The sequence below is a fragment of the Rattus norvegicus genome, chromosome 2 (genome assembly GCF_036323735.1).
Source record: "Rattus norvegicus strain BN/NHsdMcwi chromosome 2, GRCr8, whole genome shotgun sequence".
In the NCBI taxonomy this organism is placed as follows: Eukaryota; Metazoa; Chordata; class Mammalia; order Rodentia; family Muridae; genus Rattus; species Rattus norvegicus.
Window position 1 is genome coordinate 22,356,312 of NC_086020.1, and position 19,435 is coordinate 22,375,746.

Genomic DNA, 19,435 nt, shown 5'->3' on the forward strand with positions numbered 1-19,435 from the left:
AATACATGACAAACAGTAACAAAAGTAAATACCCTTGTATTTCTCCATAAGCATTTTGGCACAGAAGCAGAAACTTAGGTGACTGGAAACATTACAAAAAATATTACTTTTTATTTATCATTTTTGGCTTTCCAAATAGTAGTTTAAAGTAAAATTTGCTTGCATTTTGAAATAGAATATAAACCTTACCCAAAACGCTTATCATATTAAACTAATGAAAATAGATTCTATCAAATTACTTTCTTCCTAGAAGTCCAGTTTTAAAAACAGTAATGAAAAGAAAGAAAGGGAAAATACAACCATTGTCTATTAATTCTTATCCTTTGATAATGCCACCATACAGAAAGATTATACGCCTTAAAATTGGGTATTTTATTATTTAAGCATCTCCTTTCTTTTCTAAACCCTAAGGAAAAAAGATCTTTTGACAGCCAGAACTTTGAAAAATTAGTGTGACAAAATATGCTTCAAGCTCAATTATTTTTAAAAACATGACAGAAAGAAGTCAGATCCATAGTTAACTTTTGGAAGGGTGATCACAATATGACATACATATTTTACACTGAGATGAAACTGATGCTGTGAACCCTAACACTACATTTAATAATTCACGACTTTAATAGTAAAAATGCAAAATGAAAAATAATTCCTCCAAGAACAAAGACTAAAGGGAGATTAATTATTGAGTATCAGCAGTGGTGAAGCTCTCAGCATACTGGTCAGCTGAGCACAGAGAGAGAGAGAGAGAGAGAGAGAGAGAGAGAGAGAGAGAGAGAGAGAGAGATCCCTTTTCAAAGGCTGTCATATACACCTCATGCCCAGAATTATTTTATTTAAACTTACCTCTTCTCTCTCTTCTAAACTCTCTAGACTCATAGGAAAATGTTTTGAATTAAACAAGACACATTTGTTTGTGTTTTCTGTGTTGACATGCGTAAGGAGCTTGGAAGAGCCCACATACATCTTCTGAAACTACATGGCAACACTAAAAGTCAAGAGAGCAGTATGATGTAGTTTGGGTTTTCTAAAGAGTATATTGTATGAGGAAAGGGTTGCTGTGCTTGAAAACCTTGCTCAATAAGAAACTACAATTTCACTAAGTTCCATGGTCACAAGAAAGTCAGCCAAGAGATCACAGCCATGATACAATAGTATCAAGTACAGTATTTGCTGCACAAAAAAAAAAAATTCCTCTATGATTTGAATCTATATATAAAAGCAGAAAGACTTTCTGTTTTTTCTCATTAAACTGGTTTTAATGGGTCTCAAAATTCTGTGACAGATTTTTGGTCAAGTTGTTTCCATTAAAAAGTACTGATTTTGAAAACTAATAACTTAAAACTGCCACACACTCACACAAATGGTCCTCAAAACCTTCTTTCCTTCTCAAGGTTTTACGATGCATTGTTATCATTACCCAGTCTTTTACTATTGAACTTAAATGGCCAATTGAGACAAACAGTTCTGAGACCGTTCTTCCACCACTGATTAAGACTGGGGTGGCAGGTGTTAAGGATAATATTCATTTAGCCTTCTGAGCTTTCTGGGCAGACTTGGTGACTTTGCCAGCTCCTGCAGCCTTCTTGTCCACAGCTTTGATGACACCCACAGCAACTGTCTGCCTCATGTCACGAACAGCAAAACGACCAAGTGGAGGATAGTCAGAGAAGCTCTCAACACACATGGGCTTGCCAAGGACCATGTCAACAATGGCACATCACCAGACTTCAAGAATTTGGGGCCATCTTCCAGCTTCTTACCAGAACGATGATCGATCTTCTCTTTAAGCTCGGCAAACTTGCATGCTATGTGGGCCGTGTGATAATCCGGAACAGGAGCACAGCCAGCACTAATTTGGCCTGGATGGTTCAGGATAACCACCTGAGCAGTGAAGCCAGCTGCTTCCATTGGTGGGTCATTTTTGCTGTCACCAGCAGCATTGCCACGTCTAACATCTCTGACAGACATGTTCTTTACGTTGAAGCCCACATTGTCCCCAGGCAGAGCTTCACTCAAAGCTTCATGGTGCATTTCCACAGACTTGACTTCAGTTGTTACATTGGAGCAAAGGTAACCACCATGCCAGGTTTGAGAACACCAGTTTCCACTCAGCCCACGGGGACAGTGCCACTGTCCCCAATTTTATAGACATCCTGGAAGGGCAGTCACAGAGGCTTGTCAGTTGGACGAGCTGGTGGCACAGTGCAGTCCAAAGCTTCCAGCAGTGTGATGCCACTGGCACTGCCATCTCTGCGGGTGACTTTCCATCCCTTGAACCAAGGCATATAAGCACTTGGCTCCAGCATGTTGTCACCATTCCAACCAGAAATTGGTACAAACGCTACTGTGTCAGGGTTATAGCCAATTTTCTTAATGTAGGTGCTGACTTCCTTAACGATTTCCTCCTATCTCTTCTGACTGTGTGGTGGCTCGGTGGAATCCATTTTGTTGACACCAACAATTAGCTGTTTCACACCCAAGGTGTAAGCCAGAAGAGCATGCTCACGGATCTGCCAGTTCTAGAAGATACCAGCTTCAAATTCACCAAAACCAGCAGCAACAATCAGGACAGCACAGTCAGCCTTGATGATGCACAGTCTTGGTGAAGTCTCTGTGTCCTGGGGCATCAGTTATAGTCACATAGTACTTGCTGGTCTCAAATCTCCACAGGGAGATGTCAATAGTGATACCATGCTCACACTCAGCTTTCAGTTTGCCCAAGACCCAGGCATACTTGAAGGAGCCTTTTCCCATCTCAGCAGCCTCCTTTTCAAACTTTTCGATGGTTCTTTTATCGATTCCATCACATTTGTAGAGCAGGTGGCCGGTTGTGGTGGACTTGCCAGAATCTAGGTGTCCAATTACAACGATGCTGATGTGAGTCTTTTCCTTTCCCATTTTTGCTTTGAATTATCGGTGGCTTTCACAACTCCTGCGTTCTGACAGCAAACCCATTGGGAAAAAGCACAGAGACTTTCAAAGTGGACTACAAGTCCCATTATGTAGAGTGCTGTTTATATAAGAAAGCTTCATCCACAGTAATTTAAGTCTTTAAAATACATTTAAAAAGTTGTCAGAGTCTAGCAAGAAAAAGTACAACTTGTGAACCAGACCCAAAGTAGTTTCTACTGCTTGATTAGTTGGAAAAATGAAGGTCAAGTATAGTAAATCAGGGTAGACTTTAGTGTCTAAGTAACAAAATCAAATCCAACGCCCATGCTTTGTGAGCTCTGTCTCTAGAAAGTCTTGTCAGAAAAACAGTTTGGCTGAAAGAGAGGCCATGCTCAGAATGATGAAGACATGTAACAGCATTAAAAGTACACTGCCATCCACTCTCATGACAAAGAAAAGGGGCAGGACAACAACCAGGTTGCTACTTCAAAACAATGGTCTTCCATAAGAGCAAAACATTCAACATGAAACGTAAGAGGTATGGGAAACATTAAATGACTCAAGTTGACTCCTAAATCAAAATATGATGTTGTATGGGTCTTGTTTGTTTTATTCTTGCTTTTTGTCTTTTATTTTCTTTAGCAGACAAACATTTAAAAAAATCTAACACTGGACTACCAAGTGAGTCAATAGGAAAAGTCAGTTACCACCACCATCCTTGACAGTCTGAGTTCAATCCCCACAGGACTGAAAGAGAAACCAAGACGTCCATAAATCTTCTTTTGACATTCATGTATGTTCCATGACTCAGAGGAGTTTGCACACACATGAGCTCTCCGACACATACAGTAAATAAATAAATGTTTAAAAAAGCAAATCAAACTGAAACCTCCTACTTTGTAATTTCTTTCACCTACATACACCTATATACATTTCACCTACATACAGTTCAGGTTAGATTTAATTGAAAAAGCTTGTTTTGTATTTGCATGTATCTATGCTGTATTTGAGACACAATGGGAAGTAGCATTAAAAGATTTAGAAATGATTTAGGCATGATCAAGCAATCATTACGTTCTTGAATAAGAGGAAAAACAGATACATTAAGAAAAAATTTATTCAAATTATGGTAAGGTCCACAGCAGAGATATCAAATAATGGACATAGAAGAAGAAAATTTAATCCTGGCTATGTTCTAGGAGAAACACTCTCACACTGTGTCTCTTCCTAATGCAGAAACGTGCAAATGTCAAACCAAAATACCACAGTGTTGTTAGGACAAACCATTAGTCTCACTAGATTCAATATACTTTTCTGTAAGAGAAAGCTGTTAGTTAGATCATTTTAGCTTCTTTTAACTTTTTAAAATAATTGATTGATTGATCGATCGATCGATTGATTGATTGATTGACTGATTTTAAGTACACTGTGTCTGTTTTCAGACACACCAGGAGAGGGCACCTGATCTCATTACAGATGGTTGTGAGTCACTATGTGATTGCTGGGATTTCAACTCAGGGCCTCTAGAAGAACAGTTAGTGCTCTTAACCACTGAGCCATATCTCCAGCCTGACTTCTTTTAATTTTGAAACAGCATTATACAATCTATGTAAGTGTTATTGGAAGAGAAGAGCTGGCGGGGGAAGTTAAAACTGATGAAAAACTAGAGGTCCCAGATTCTGAAGTTATTGATAATTCTTTCTGTTTGCATGAGCTGAGAGGTGGGCTAATTTTGAATCGTTTCAGTATTTTCGTGATACCAAATTCATTTGCCTCTACGCTTAAAAGAAATATAACAGCAGGCATTTACACTAGCGAACTTGACATTTAGGTCAGTGTTACTGAAGAATTATTGTATCCTACACAAGGAAACGAGCAGTAATTAGGCCCAAAAGGAGAAATGTTTCCTCTTGTTCTTTTTCTCAGTTCCTGATAGAGTTTAGCCTTTGGTGTCTTAATTTAGTCATATGTTGGAAACTCTAGACAATGGGAGAGAAGAATCATAGATCTCCTACTTCTCTGTAGAATCAATAGGCTGGGCCAGTCTGTGAAAGGATTTGAGATAAGTGCATTGTAAGGCCCCTTCCACATGCAAGACCCCTTCCAAAAATTGTTCAACAGTTTAAAAAAATAAATGGGGATTTCTGATGATTCTATCACAAAAACATCAGAAAATTTTATACATAATACACACACACACACACACACACACACACACACATAGGTTCTGGGATGTTCTTTAAAAAACCCTAACAAATCCATATCCTAAACTGACATGCCAAAAGAGAAATGTCAAAAGAGAAGTAATTCTTTGTTTATGGAAAATAGAAAAACCTTATTGTACTATATCAACCTTAGCACAAACATATATAACACTTCAGTGCAACAATATTCGTCTTTAAACTAATCTAATAGAATCTAATGAAAGACAAGTTGTTGTAAATATCTCTATGCATTATCTTCTAGTTTCTGTAGCCTGTTCCTGACCTTGGCACTTCACTCCTCTCCCCTCTTAAACGCTCTTCTGATATAAGTCTGTTCAATCCTTTCCTTTTACTTCTAACAACTCAAAAATATTTTCCACTGTTTCAAATTAACCAAAGTTCTACACTCCAGGCTTTTGTGAGCAAGTTTGCCCTATATCAACCTTGATGAATTAGCTAATTCACCCATTTTACCCTTCAAAGACTAGATATAAATCATTCTAGCCCAATTAGACTTGACAACCTTTCCTTTGAAAGTTATAAGAAAAGAACAAAAGTGAAATACAAAGAAGACCATGTTTATTTATAGTTATTACTGGTTAAATTTTAAAGGAACTACAGAGATGCAAGGGGAAATCAATATTCCAGTGACTGATACTGTAATTCTAAGATAATAACAGTATTTTCTCACTAACCTCAACCTGGTTTCTCAAATGAATGAAGCAGTTCATCTTCATTGATTATCATTTACACAATCATTCATCAGTCAAGCATGCAAGAAAAATGTTTATTATGTTTCCTTTAATTATATTAGATCAATAACAATAATACAATTATTAATCAACCTTTGAAGATTTATTATTTATGTCATTAGCTATTAAATGCAAAACACTCTAAAGTAACTCATTCAATACTCTCCTTTAGTCTTATTTTATTTTCTACATACAAATAATCTCCCTTACTATCAGTTTCAATGGTAGCAATAACCATTTTTGGTAAGTTTCTAACTGCAATAATATCAAGGGAAACTAAAGATGCAGAAATATGATATGTTCTCAGAGAACTCATACACATCACAGGAAAGCAAAGAGATCCTCCTGGTCCTAAGGTGGAATTGAGAAGAAGGAAGAAGATATAGATAATACTTGAAGAAGTTTTTTTAAGGTCAACAAATGAGCATTCTAATTCTGCACATTTCTATTCATCTATCTCTTTGAGTTTCGTTTTATTCTGATTTTTGATACACTTCATCTCCAATTAGTTCTCGTCATCTCTAATTAGTCACCATTGTGCAAATTGAAATCTCCTAATATTTTTTTTAAGAAACAAAACTGAATGTGAGTAGAGAAGAATGTAGCTAATAATGAAATACATGATAATTTATTTGGGGGAAATGAAAGAGCAGCTTGGATATTCTGTACAGAATAAACACAGAGAGGAGCTGATTAAGGAAAAGCTAATTGATGATCCCTGGAAAAGGGAAGGCAACCCCGGGAACAAATACAGGCACATGGAGGCATGTACTTCTATGGAGTGGACGCTATTTATCACTCGCCGTGGTATCCATTTGGACTTACCAGCTTCTGGAGGAGCGCAGCTCTAACATTTGAACAATTTATTGCCTAATTATTTCATTTGCCCTTTTGAAGAGTCGGTCTGCAGAACCGTTGCTGAATGAGAGCGCAGAATGCGGGCCTTGAAAGGCTCCCTTCCCCCATCGCATTAAACGTAAAATAACCTTTTATCAAATGCTTTGTGACCATTTAGAATATTGAATTTGTATTTTAATCATTGAGTTCAACAGGAATATAGCCAGTGGGAAGGACTTAATTACAAACGATGTCTTTCTCATGGTTATGCCCGCAATCCCAAGAGGCGCTTTAATGAAGTTCTGAGCCCTCAGACAGAAAGGTCAAATGGCTTTTCTCCCCCAGTGCCTCAGAGTGCACGTAGTTGCACCTTTATCTTAGCAGATGTTCAACCAGGTATAATATTAGCCGGAGGCAAAAATTCCAGGAAACAAGAGTTCACAGGGAAGCAGTTCTCTGGAATTTAATGGATAATAGAACAGCCTGTTTGGGAGTTTGAAGAGGCGATGAATTGAGATAATCTCCATTTGAATATAAATGTATGTTTTATTACTAGTATAATATGCCAGGAGGAATAACATTCTGCTTGGGAATAAATTTATTCCATATCAAAGACTAACAATATTTTAGGTGTCTATTTTTTAATGTTGAAAACTGCTACTGTTATGTTCATATTATACACACATCCAGTCCTGAATGAGGAAAAAAAATGAACTATGAATTAGGGGGAAAGATGCTTGAATATCCTAATTTGATTTTCTCTGGTTAGTCAAATTATCTTACCATAAGGAAAAGAACGAAAAGTTGCAGTTTATAACACCATTAATTTTGTTAATAAATAATTGTAGGGACTCTTCAATACAGAGTACTTTTTGGTATAAATTTTCCTGAAAAGATACTCATATCTAAATGTCTATGATTTATGCCATTATAAACTATATTTTAAGTGAAGAAAATATAGCTCTATATTTATTTCCACATTTATTGTAACTATTTCAACCTAAGTTTAATGGCTGTGCTCTAATGCAAAATTTGAACAATTGAGCTAAATAGTGGATACCTTTACCAAAAGTCTTCTTGATGAACATTCACTGAAACACACACACACACACACACACACACACACACATACACACACACACACACACACACACACACACAAAGTCTTTCAGTAAAAAAGAAAGCAAATTACCTGACTTCAATCACTGGGGTTGTATATAACATCGACCCAAACAGTCCTGAACAACACTCTAAGACACATACGCTCCACAAGGTACATACTTGTGGTAAGAAAGACTATGGGCCTTTCAACCGAGACTAGTTACCAAGCAAACTGAAAGTACAAACTGGGGACAGGACTGGAGAAAGGTGGACAAGGATGGTCAACAGTAGCAGAGTTAAGCGGCCTTCCTTCATTCCCCAAAACCTATCTCAAATTGCTGAGGCCATACCTGAAATACTGAACACTGAAAGAATGATTTCTAGTGTTACTTAGAATGGTGTGGCTAATCTGCAAAATGAAACATCATCTATTATAAGTAATAAGACAAGAATGACTGAAATTGCCCAATACAGTGTTGAAATAAGTGTATATACAATAGAACACACACACACACACACACACAGAGAGAGAGAGAAAGAGGGGGGAAGGAAGGGGAGAGAGAGAGAGAGAGAGAGAGAGAGAGAGAGAGAGAGAGAGAGAGAGAAAACAAGCTATCCTGAACCATCCTATCTGATTTACTTCCCAGGCAACTGCATGAAATTACGGTTTTAATCTGAAGGAGCAAGGGTAGTATTTAAACTCTCTTTATACAATTTCATGCCCACTCACCACAGCAGCCTTACCACCTTTATGGTGCTTTAATATAAAAATTGTACTGTATTTGCTTTTAAGTCTAATTCTTCTACGCTTTCTAAAATTCCGACTACCCTGATCATTTTCAAGAAATTGCATATAGTCTTCTTAGCTGAGAAACAGAGTTGTGCTTTATTTTTATTGGCAGTTAATGTGGGACTTTAAATACCAGCTGTCTTAGGAATCACCAAATGATTGACATAAACCTGCAAAACTTATAGCCTCTTCCCTGGTTGGAGAAACACAATAAAAGGAAGGCAAGCATTTTGCCCAGATTTCGGGATGCAAGAAAGGTATGTGGTTGCCTGTTGAATAACGGCTTTCCTTTGTCAAATCTAATTGTCTTTTCTTAGACACATGCTTTGTATTTACAAAATAAAAATGAAATGGAGAAATAAAGTCTATCCCACATACACCTAAATCCCCAAAGACCCAATGTTAAGGCGAGGTGGGAGTCAGTGCGGTGCACTCATGTAAGCAAGACCTCTGAGACAGCTTACACAAAAGGTGGAAAGAATATGCCCCACCGTGAGGTTACCCCTCTGCCACCACACCGCCACCGCTGCTTTCCCTGCCTCCCTCTGGAGTCCTGACCACAGCGCTCCATTTGAGCTTTATCTCTAAGACGGTAGCGCCGCTCTCCGCCAGCCAAAGGACTCAGATCTTCAGCCTCCGCCACCAGTAGCGCCTCTGCCTGTCACCTACCCGACCCAGAGTCCCCAATCGCCCTCTAGCCAGCCTGCCTCCCTGGCTTATCTGCCAAGAGTCTGGGGCCACCAGTCTCTCTGTCCCTGGTCCCTACACACGCCCGCGCCCCTCCCCTCCAGAGCTGTGGTCCCCGCAGTGACGAGCCGCCTACAGGGACCGCGGAGATGCTGCCCAGGGCCCCATCATTCTACACCAGCTCTCAGGCGGTGGCTCTCTCCGCCTGCCTCCCGGCCCGTGGGGCCCTAGAGCTTGTTTGCTCGTCCTCCACCCAGAGGCCAGATCAGTTCCCTCCTTCAGCAGCCCCTTGCTTCCTGCTGTGTGTTACTTTCTTTTCCGCCTTTCCTAGGCCCAATCAAAGGTGGCTCTGTTATTGAAATGCGAAGCCGTTTCCTCTCCAAACCCTTTGGCTGCTCAAGGCAGGAATCAATGGACCTATATACTCTCCCTCGAGTTATAAATAAATGTCTATTTGTTCAGGAGGCGTTTACCCGCGTGTCCCAGCATCTTCCCCAGTAGTTATTTTAAGTGTGTGTGTGTGTGTGTGTGTGTGTGTGTGTGTGTGTGTGTGTGTGTGTGTGCTCGCGCGCGCCCTAGTCCTGTGACATCTGGTTCTAATACTGAGTGTGGATCTATAACCCAGTCCCACCCACCCAGACTCCCCCTTGCATTCCTCACTCTATAAATAAACTCAGGTTCTTAGGCGCTATCATCTAAGGACACAATAGCAGTTGTGGATTAAAGGAGATTTAATCCAACATTGATACTGATTCCCCGCAGCCAACAATTGGGGCAGAACAAGCAATTTGGGTAAAAGTTTGGTTCTCTGTTGTTCTACTTGTCTATAGGAGAAAGACCTCTCTCTTCCAGGCTTGAATTTTCCTTCTAAGAAAATACTATAACTACAAGGTGACAACTGTGTAGGGGAGTCAGTAGAGGCTACAAGTCATCCCGCAGACCCCTCACAGCATCTCCTGTGGAGTAGACAGAGAGCAGAGGGTATGGTGTGGGTGGGGGCTTGTGGTTGGGCCTGCCGCTTTTCCTGAACTCCAGAGCTGAATCCTCCGGATCTGAGCAGAGCGAGTCATCTAAGAGACTGCTGTTTTACAAGGTCTGGGCACAGAGCTGCCCCTCCCTTCCCCCCCTGAAGTTTGCATGGAGTGCAGTTAGGCTGTAATTAGAGGATCTGGGAGGAGAAGTCTCCTGGTGACGCTTTGCTTTTCTTCTGCTCTTGGTGAGAAGTGCCTCCTTCATCCTCGGATCAGGACCTCTGCCATCCAGCACCACAAAGAGACATTCTGCACACACGCGCTCGAACACACACGCGCACACCCACACCCACACCCACACCGCACTCGCCCAGAGACAAACTTAAGGTCAGGAGGAGCATTAGCTTCACTCCATCTCCAACTCCCAGCTAAGTGGGACTCGAAGCTTCTGAACTGGAATTCAGGACAAGGTAAAACTTCCATCATTTCTGTTTGGTGGGTCTTCCTCCCTCATTCAGAGGTAGCTTGGTGCTTTATATATTTCATAGCATTGCACATATAATGTTTGTATGTAAACAAATTGTATCGCTTTCTTCAGTCTATATACAACATAGCATCTCCACTTTTTAAACTTTACTGTCATAAAATATCATTGCAACAAACAGGTTCCGTCTAGACTCGAAGAAAGAATTAACTCAAGATTTCCTAGCGTTTGCAACTGCTGCTATGAATCTGAGGGGCACGCTGGTCCAAATGCTGGCTTTTCCATCTGTATTTCAACAAGCAGTTTCATAGCAGCCGAGATGAGAGAAGGGTAGTACAGGATGGAGGAGAGCTGTGAAATAGAAATGTCCATCCCAGAGTTATGACTTCTGTCTTAGGGGATATATAGGTTTATGTGAAAAAGAAGGTTACTTCAGTCAGAGAAAATGCATGTTAGATTAACAACCTTTGGAACGTCATACTCTGCCTAGGTCTCTCTAGGTAATTTTAAAATTAAGAACAGATAATTATGATGCCCTGTTTTTTGGTAGAGAATGATGTCAATGGCCGATATCAATGTCCTAAAAATATTTCAAGTAACAGCTGTTAAGAGCACTTTTTAAAAAGTTGTCTAAAGGAGTTATTTGTACTTTGAAGCCATTAAGGAAAGCAAACCTAAACTCCTAGGGTTAGACTAAGCTGCTCTCTTCTGTTGAATATGCCTGTTGTGTCCAAATAACACAGTCTGTTCCTTTGAAAATAAGCTGTTTTACTTTCATTTATCACTGGAAAAGTACACAAAGTAGCCAGTACATTTGGGGAGAGTTTGAGGGTGGAAAATGTCCCTGTAAGTGGTCCAGTGTGATGTCATAAAATCAAATATATTAGCTGGCTGCTTAGAACCTAACGGTTATTAAGAAATAAAGTCTGTGAATTAATTTTCTAGTAAATGTAATATTTATTCATTCCAAATGTAGTTTCTGGTAGCAATTTTTATTTGATTATTTCAGTATGCTAAGTTTTGAGTAATGTTATACACATTTTAATAATAGAGTAGAATTATTATCTAATAAAAATATATCATCAGGAATCTATTTATTTATTTGAATGAGAGCATCTTAATTTTATTTAATCAAACAGAATGTTTGCCTAAAGAGTCTCGACTAGCAAGTTTATATGTATATGTGATATATATTCATACATAATATATATGAATATGTATGAATAGCCTCAGGTAAGAAGACCAGTGGTCGATGGGAAGAACCCACCCAGAGGCCAGTATTTCAAACAGGAGTGCCCAGTGGGCCCTGGCTTTCTGTGAGAGGGGAACATGGTGTTCTTATGAAGTGAGCCATTTACTTCTAACAAGGCTCTGTCTCTGAGAGGAATGACTGACACTAATTTAGAAATGCTGAGGAAACCTTCACAGAGAAGAATCGATTCATTATGTCCCTGGTGGTTTCAGTTCATTTTCCTTCCTTTGGGAGCAAGAAATGCATCCAGTATAAATACATTCTGGGTATACAGAAAAATACCTTACAGTGGATAGGTTTTTGAACAGTCCTCTCTTTTAGGGTTGTGGGTGTGACGTACTAGTGTTTCCTAAAGACTGTCTTCATCTTCATAAAGATGAACACAGACCATATTCAGGAGATGGCTCCCTTCAGAAAATACCAGTTTTTATTTCCTTTTATCCCAGATGTATATTTTTCCAGATTACAGTTTTAAGATTAATAGTATCTCCCCAATTAAAATTCCAGTAGCAGCCAAGGGCAAATTTGGAAACAATTTTTTACATCATAGTCTTCTGTTGCTTCCAATTAATTTCTCAACCACTTGCAGTCATTACTTCTAACCACATCACTTAGTCTATGTCATTTAAATTTACTTACCCTGTCATTCAAAAGGTAGCAAAATGTTAGGGGAAGTAAAGGAGGGGGGAAAAAAACAGAATATGAGTATGCTAGAGATTTTAATCAATATTGTCTGAGAAGTATTAGAGGAAACAGCTGATTAAACAAATATTAGATGTAGCAAGGGTACGATGGTATAAATTAATAACACAGCTCTTCCTTTGCTGTATGAATGGGAGGGCCTGTAGTTTAGGGTGAAGCATGGTCCCTTATCGCCACCTAGTGGACTTACACAGAAGACTTTCTTACCAGCCTCTAAAAATTGACTGGTTTGGGGGGTCAATTACATGAAAATTGACTAGTTTGTTTCCTTCATACATTTTACCCTTAACTAAATGACAAACTGTGGAGTGGATGCTAAGAGCAGAAATTAAAACAAGTGTAATTTTTTATGTAGATTAAAAGTCAAGGCCTCTCTGAACAGCTTATTGAATTCCCAGTGGTTGCATTTCAAATCGCTCGGTTATTAACTGTCAGCTTTTTAAACTAGAGAGATAGTTTAATTACACAACTCACATCTAATGTAAATAAGTATCAGTAGACAACTCCAGGGAAGGCAGAGAGAACCCTGTCCTAATTAGTTTCTCAAATAGAAACAAATTTTTGTTTATTTTGCTATTAACTCCGTCTGTCTGGATAGGGAATTGCTACTTTAAAGGGTTAACAGAGACACCAGCGTGTTTTACTGCATAACCTGTATGTTTTGAAGTAGATGGACAAGGATAGCCAGTGTAGCTTTCAGGTATAAGGTTTATTTTATGAAATGCTCTTAAACACTAATAATTAGCATCTTTACTGGTCACATGAAATTTTAAAACAGACTTTGCTTTTGTGAAGTTCATATGACAAAAGAAATCTTCTTAGACAGGCGTTTTTGAGTGAAGAAACACTGTTTTACGGAAACAGTAGGATATTATTGGCGGTTCATTCTGGGGACTGCTAATTCGAAGCACCTTTTCTCTAAGAGTTGTATGAACTATTACTCCCGTGGGTTCTGTGCAAGACGTACAACATAATGGCAGCAGGGCTGAGATGGAAAGAAATAGAGTTGAGGTGCAAAGCCCAGTTGGAAAGTGTAGAGCCTCATTAGAAAATATCCAATGGATAGATCACGTGCTGAGCTGCTGAGATGCACTAGACCAGTGTAGACGGGACTGCCATCATGAAATAAGGACCTTCTTGTTTAGGGAGTTCTGGGTTTGGGTTTCCTGTTTCTTTTCTTGTTTGACCCTGGGACCCACACAGTGACAAAAACCACCCACTCACCAAGTCCTCTTTCAGGAATGTCACCAAACTGGAGTCTAAGTTTAACAGAGGTGAATAGAGAATCAGGGCCCTCGCTCATGTAAAGAGAGATGGGTTTCCTTAGTCTTCCCAGCAATGGGCCATTATCTATAAGGTGAACATAATTTCAATACTTTATCTGGCCGCCATGCAATAGAGAAGAAAGCCTGCATTTATTCAGTGTGTGTGCTCAGAAGAGACTGCCTGAAAGTCAGATGCCTGAGTGTGGTGGAAGTTCCGTCAGGAATTACAAAGTGGTACAGTTCTGAAGTCTACTGGTGACTTCAGGATGCTGGCCAGACACAAGCCTATGAGGGAATCTGGAGCTACTCTCTCCCAAGTGTGATGTGACTGGAGTTGGTCTGTATGTTCAGAATTCTGGGTGATGTCTTGGTGCACTCTAGGGGATTGGGAAAGTGAGCTGTGGAATTAAGATTCTTAGCTATGTTTCCCAAAGCAAGCCAAGCTTCTGGTTTTTGTTTTGTTTTGTCTTGTCCTGTTTGTCTGTTGGATGTCAATGACACCGCACGTCTTTTAGGATCTGTTCGTTTGCCTGCACTTGCTCGCTTTCGCCTGTCCGTGAAACTGGAAATGAAACTCTGGCGCTTCCCCATGCCAGGCAAGCACATTTGTTACAGAAGGAGACTCTTTATAAAACAAAACAGAAGCCCATAGAACAATAAAAACAAAACAAAACAAAAAATCAGAGAAAGTTTTGACTCTGTTCTGTCAGGGTAACAGTATCTTCCCTTCTACCTGCCAGTTCTAAAATTCTGAAGCCAATTCAGCATTATTTGGTTGGTTGTTAAAATTCTGATTCCTGGAAATTCCAATTAAATTAAATCATCTCTACAATCTTATAAGTGGTCTTGGATTTCAGTCTTCATAATATATGTGAATATATTATTCTTGTTCTTGCTTGGAGGACCAACTCTTTCCAGCATCCATCTTTTCAGTCAGAAAAACTGTAGTGTACACTAGCTATATCACGCATAGTAACAGTGCTATACACTGTAACTGCCCCACACTTTACATTAGGGAAATCCATTCTAAAATAATCACAGCCAGAACGTCAAAATTGATGGTGCTGGGCCTAAAGCATTACAGAATTCTGAAGTATATTTTGAGTAATAGAAACAAGTCAGAAAAGATATAGGCACCTACTTCTGGTATACAGTCAATTTTGAAGCGGTATCTTTAAAAGTTGTTTCCATTTCAAATAGCTGAGGTGATGGGGGCTGCGGCTCTTTGGTAGTGTGGGCACAGTTAGGTCTAAGAAGAAAGCCATGATACACCGTACCCCAGCAGTTCTGGGGTTTGGAAAATGCTTTGTTCAGACTAACGGGAAAAGCAAACTTGCATCTGTGCATCCGTGCTATCCTCTAGTTTGCACGTAAAACTCAGTCTGAGCAAGGAAGATTTAGTGCTTATGGTTTGCACCAGGCAAGTCTCATGCTAGGTGCTACACACAGTAGTTTGCACAAGGCATTCTCAAATTAGTGGAGAAGGCAGGTGACACACATCAGGAATCACAACTTCAATCTGCCAAAGAAATAGGATTTGCCTTCCCCCACGGCCTTCGTCTCTTTCCTTGCAGTTATCCAAACGTCCCAACCCCTTGTATACTACCATAAACTGAGATCAGCGTTCTCCACACTCCACTCCCAGGGGATCAGTTACTTATCTAGTTCACTGACTTCTTCGCTACCTCTATGAATGAACGAGTTCTACTCATGGTGCATCGACATCTCAAGCCCTTTATCTCGTAAAGTAAATGTTTTGTTTTAAGTAAAAGAATTTAAAGCATCTGGAGGCATCTGGTGCTTGCCCCAAAGGGGGTAATTTCAGAGTCTTCAATCTCTGAGTTGTCACTGTTTCTTGTGAGCGCTCCCTCAAGGCCTGTTTGTAAGACCTCAAAGAACTCTGGCTCCTGGTGACTGGACCCTTTGAGCTGAGCCAGATCCACTCCCCTTTCTACCTCTTCCAGGAATTTGAGCAGAAAACATCTCTACTACTACCCCCAGGGCATCAAATGCCCTTCCTGTTGAGGCTCCCTGCTGACTTTGTCGTTATCCATTAAGTCCTTTGCCCTTGCTGCAGAGTTTTGATTGTGACCCAGTGACAAAGTGAGACTCAGAGATATTTGTGTGCTACTCTTTGGGCCTCCAATGCCAACATATAGTTCCAGCTGTAGGGAGAAGAGATGGTGGTATATAGAGTGTAATCAAGGTTTAGTATATAAAGTCCAGAGAGTGATGAGGTTGGAAGAAAATAGGTAGAGGTACACACAGGAGAAGCAGCCATCGTGTTGAAAATTTGGGTCACAGCCAGCATCATTCAGATCTGCGAGGTTTAGGATTAGGTACAATCGATTTAGAAAATGTGTCACACCGATACTGAGTGAAGTCTTTTCATGTGTGAAATACATTTTGTAAATAAATAAGTAACTATCACAGTAAAAAGCTGCCTTCCTTTTACAAAAACAGGCTTGATTAACATAAGACATATTGATCGTTATATTTTATTATGTCTCAAATTAGTTTGACTATGTTTTGAAAAGTTTTTAGGTGTATGAATTTTGCCTGCATTCTGATCTGCATATTTCTGCAGTGCCTGCAGAAGCCAGAAGATGGCATCAGGGGCCTCTGCACTTGAAGTTACAGATTTTTTTTTCCCTTGTTATAGCATGTCTCTGTCACTGTAGTTTGGTGTTCCTGTAAGACGCTCTTCTGAGCCAGGATACTAAGGAGAGCCTGCCATCTGCTCCCTAAGGCTGTCGGTCCTGATTTGAAGACCTGGCATCCTTCTCCTTCTTTCTAGAACCTAGAGGAGCCAACTCTGACCTTTCTTACCCACCTAGCTGGGCCATACAATATCAGACATTGAGTAGTGGATACCGGAGGACTCAAATGGGACGATGTCTGCTTTTCAGTATCTAATCCTCTCTTGACCCTAGGCCATTCCCTAGGCCTTCTTTTCTGTCACTGCCAACTTCATAAATTTTTCTCAGCTTCAATTATTATAGCAGTAAATTCAATTTTTACATGAATTTAAAAATAAATTAGCTTAAACTTCAGTAAATTTCAATAACTAAATGATTTCAATAAATCTCTAAATTGAAAAATAAAATGAGTAGAGGATGGGAATAGAAGGTTGGGGGCAGAGCCATTTCCTAGCAGGTGGGAGGCCCTGGATTAGATGTAATACCACCTTCAAAAACAAACTAAGTAAAGAACAAAGAAGAGAGCAAACAACTGAAAACAAATCTAGACATAAGCAATCAGTAAAGAGGCCTTTGCCCTATAGAGGGTGCAGGACAGAAAGTCCAGTAGAAAGTGCAAGAGAGGGTTTAGTAGAAGGGGGGGCTGTGCAGGAGAAGGTACAGAAGAGGGTGCAGGAGAGGGTGCAGTAGAAGGAGCACTACAGGGTGCACTAGAGGGCGCACTGGCTGTGTTAGGGAAAGATTCCAGGAAGATGAGAGTGAGTGAAGAGTCAATGGCAGTGAGAAGAGGGACAGACGCTGGCCCCTGAGACAGTAAAATACTCTTGGTGAAAATGGTGAGTGGAATTGAGGAACTACCCATGGTGACAGGCAAATTGAATCAACATGTGTGTCTAGGCCAGAAGTCAGGCTGAAAATGGAGATTTTGAACCTTTAACATTAAACTGTTAATACTTTTTTTTAAAAAACTCATTTAGAAGAAGGTCGGAGAGCACATTCGGGGAGCGAAGGAAAGCTAAATGCCAGGTGGAACCCGGTAGAGAGCATTCTGCCATGCAAGCTGCTGTGTACTTGTTTGGATTCTGAGGTTTGAGCCCATGGCCTCTCCCTCCTCCCCTTCCTCTCCCCTCCCCCTCCCCCTCCTTTCCCTTCTCCCTCCCCCTTATCTTTCCTTCCGTCCCTCCTCTCTCCCTCTCTTACACGCACACACACACACACACACACACACACACACACACACACTGTCCTTCTCTGTCCCCTCTCTTTCTCTGTCTCGACTCCCCTCTTAACTCCCCTTCCCATGCCCCCAAATAAACTCTATTTTATACTAGAGTACTATATAATATACTAGAACCTCAGGGGAGGGATGCCTCAGCCTGGGCCCCCTGAGATACCACCTCCCACCTCACCATATCCTTGGTTTTATAAAAACACACCATTAACAGCCGCATTCCATCGATCTCCACATCTTGCAGCCCTCCTCGACCCTCTGCACAGACAAAATGCCAGACATGCTTGCTGAATTAAAAGAAATTAAAGTGGCATTTCCAAGCCTTGATGCTCTAATGACAGACTGTCATAATGATAACTGTGAACAATGAACAAGACCTCAGAATGCCTGCATTGAAGCTATTTATCCAATTGCATCCAGTACTTAGTTAACGTTAAACATAGGCTGTTGCATTCTGTTGCTTACATTTCAGCAGTCCATGTGTGGTGCAGATGGTAACTCACCAGAGTACTTGATTAACCATAGCCACAGTGTTTGCCCTGACATATGAATGAATTGCCCAGAGGATGGAGGGTAGGTCAAGGACACTTAGCATCCATTCACTAGTTCCTGGGTTCTCAAGACTTCAATATTTTAAGTCAAATTTAGAGTTGTATTTTTTTCTAATTCGTTTACCCCAATGAAGTACCAGGTCAAATACAATGAATAATTGAACAATTTTAACATAAGCCTGTCCGAAATGTTGCATGAATATACTTCTTACACTAAACAAAAATATCTTGTACATCTGAGATTCAAATTTAACTAAATGTTCTGGGTAAAGCTGTCATCCCCACCTTCACTGGGAGTCACTAGAACTTATCACACAAAAATCCTTTCATGAAGCTTCTGAACACTCTCCAAAGATACTGAACGTTATGTATTTGTGTGGCTTGTGTGTGTGTGTGTGTGTGTGTGTGTTTGCGTGTGTTTCTGTGAATAAAAGCATTGCACATGCTAAGCTAATGCTTAGATCACCAGGTCTAAATTTAGTTTTTATTAATGAGAATATTGTATTGAAAACAAATAAATAAACAAGCCATCAGGCATGGTAGCCTACGCTTATTATCCCTGCTCTTAGGATAGCTGAGGCAGGAAGATTGTGAATTCAGGTAAGCCTTGACTGCATAATAAAACTTCAAATAACATTGTCAAATTGTAACGTATTAAGACATAAATTTATAGAAAACATTTCACTGCGCTGTCACGAGCCTTGAGTGTGTATTAATTAGTGCTCACATTTCCAGGTTTTACCTACCAGAAATAATTATATGACAAAATGATCCTAAGAAGATGATACATTCATAAAAATATCGGAGGTACAAGAAATATAAACCCAAATGTTCTAACAGCAAGGATCTGGAGGAGTGTTTCCTCCTTGTTGACTATTTTGCTGTTTGCTGCCACCTTGTGGTCCTGGTAGGGATTGCCCAGTACAACAAATGGGTAATAACTTGATAGATCAATACTGCCTCATCTGTGAGCTTTACAACAAACAGTACCAAGAAAGCTCCAGGAGAATAACTCAA

The 19,435-nt window shown here is 40.0% G+C and overlaps 1 protein-coding gene and 1 pseudogene across 1 annotated transcript in view; one reads left to right on the top strand and one right to left on the bottom strand.

Annotated features, from left to right (window-relative positions):
• Positions 1–1,242: 1,242 nt before the first annotated feature.
• Eef1a1-ps7 (eukaryotic translation elongation factor 1 alpha 1, pseudogene 7) lies at positions 1,243–2,913 on the bottom strand (annotated as a pseudogene).
• A 7,742-nt stretch (positions 2,914–10,655) lies between these two features.
• The window catches only part of Hapln1 (hyaluronan and proteoglycan link protein 1), a 64,743-nt gene continuing 55,963 nt past the window's right edge, over positions 10,656–19,435 (top strand). The window contains 1 exon segment of the mRNA NM_019189.2: positions 10,656–10,704. The gene's annotated coding sequence lies outside the window, so the exon portion shown is untranslated.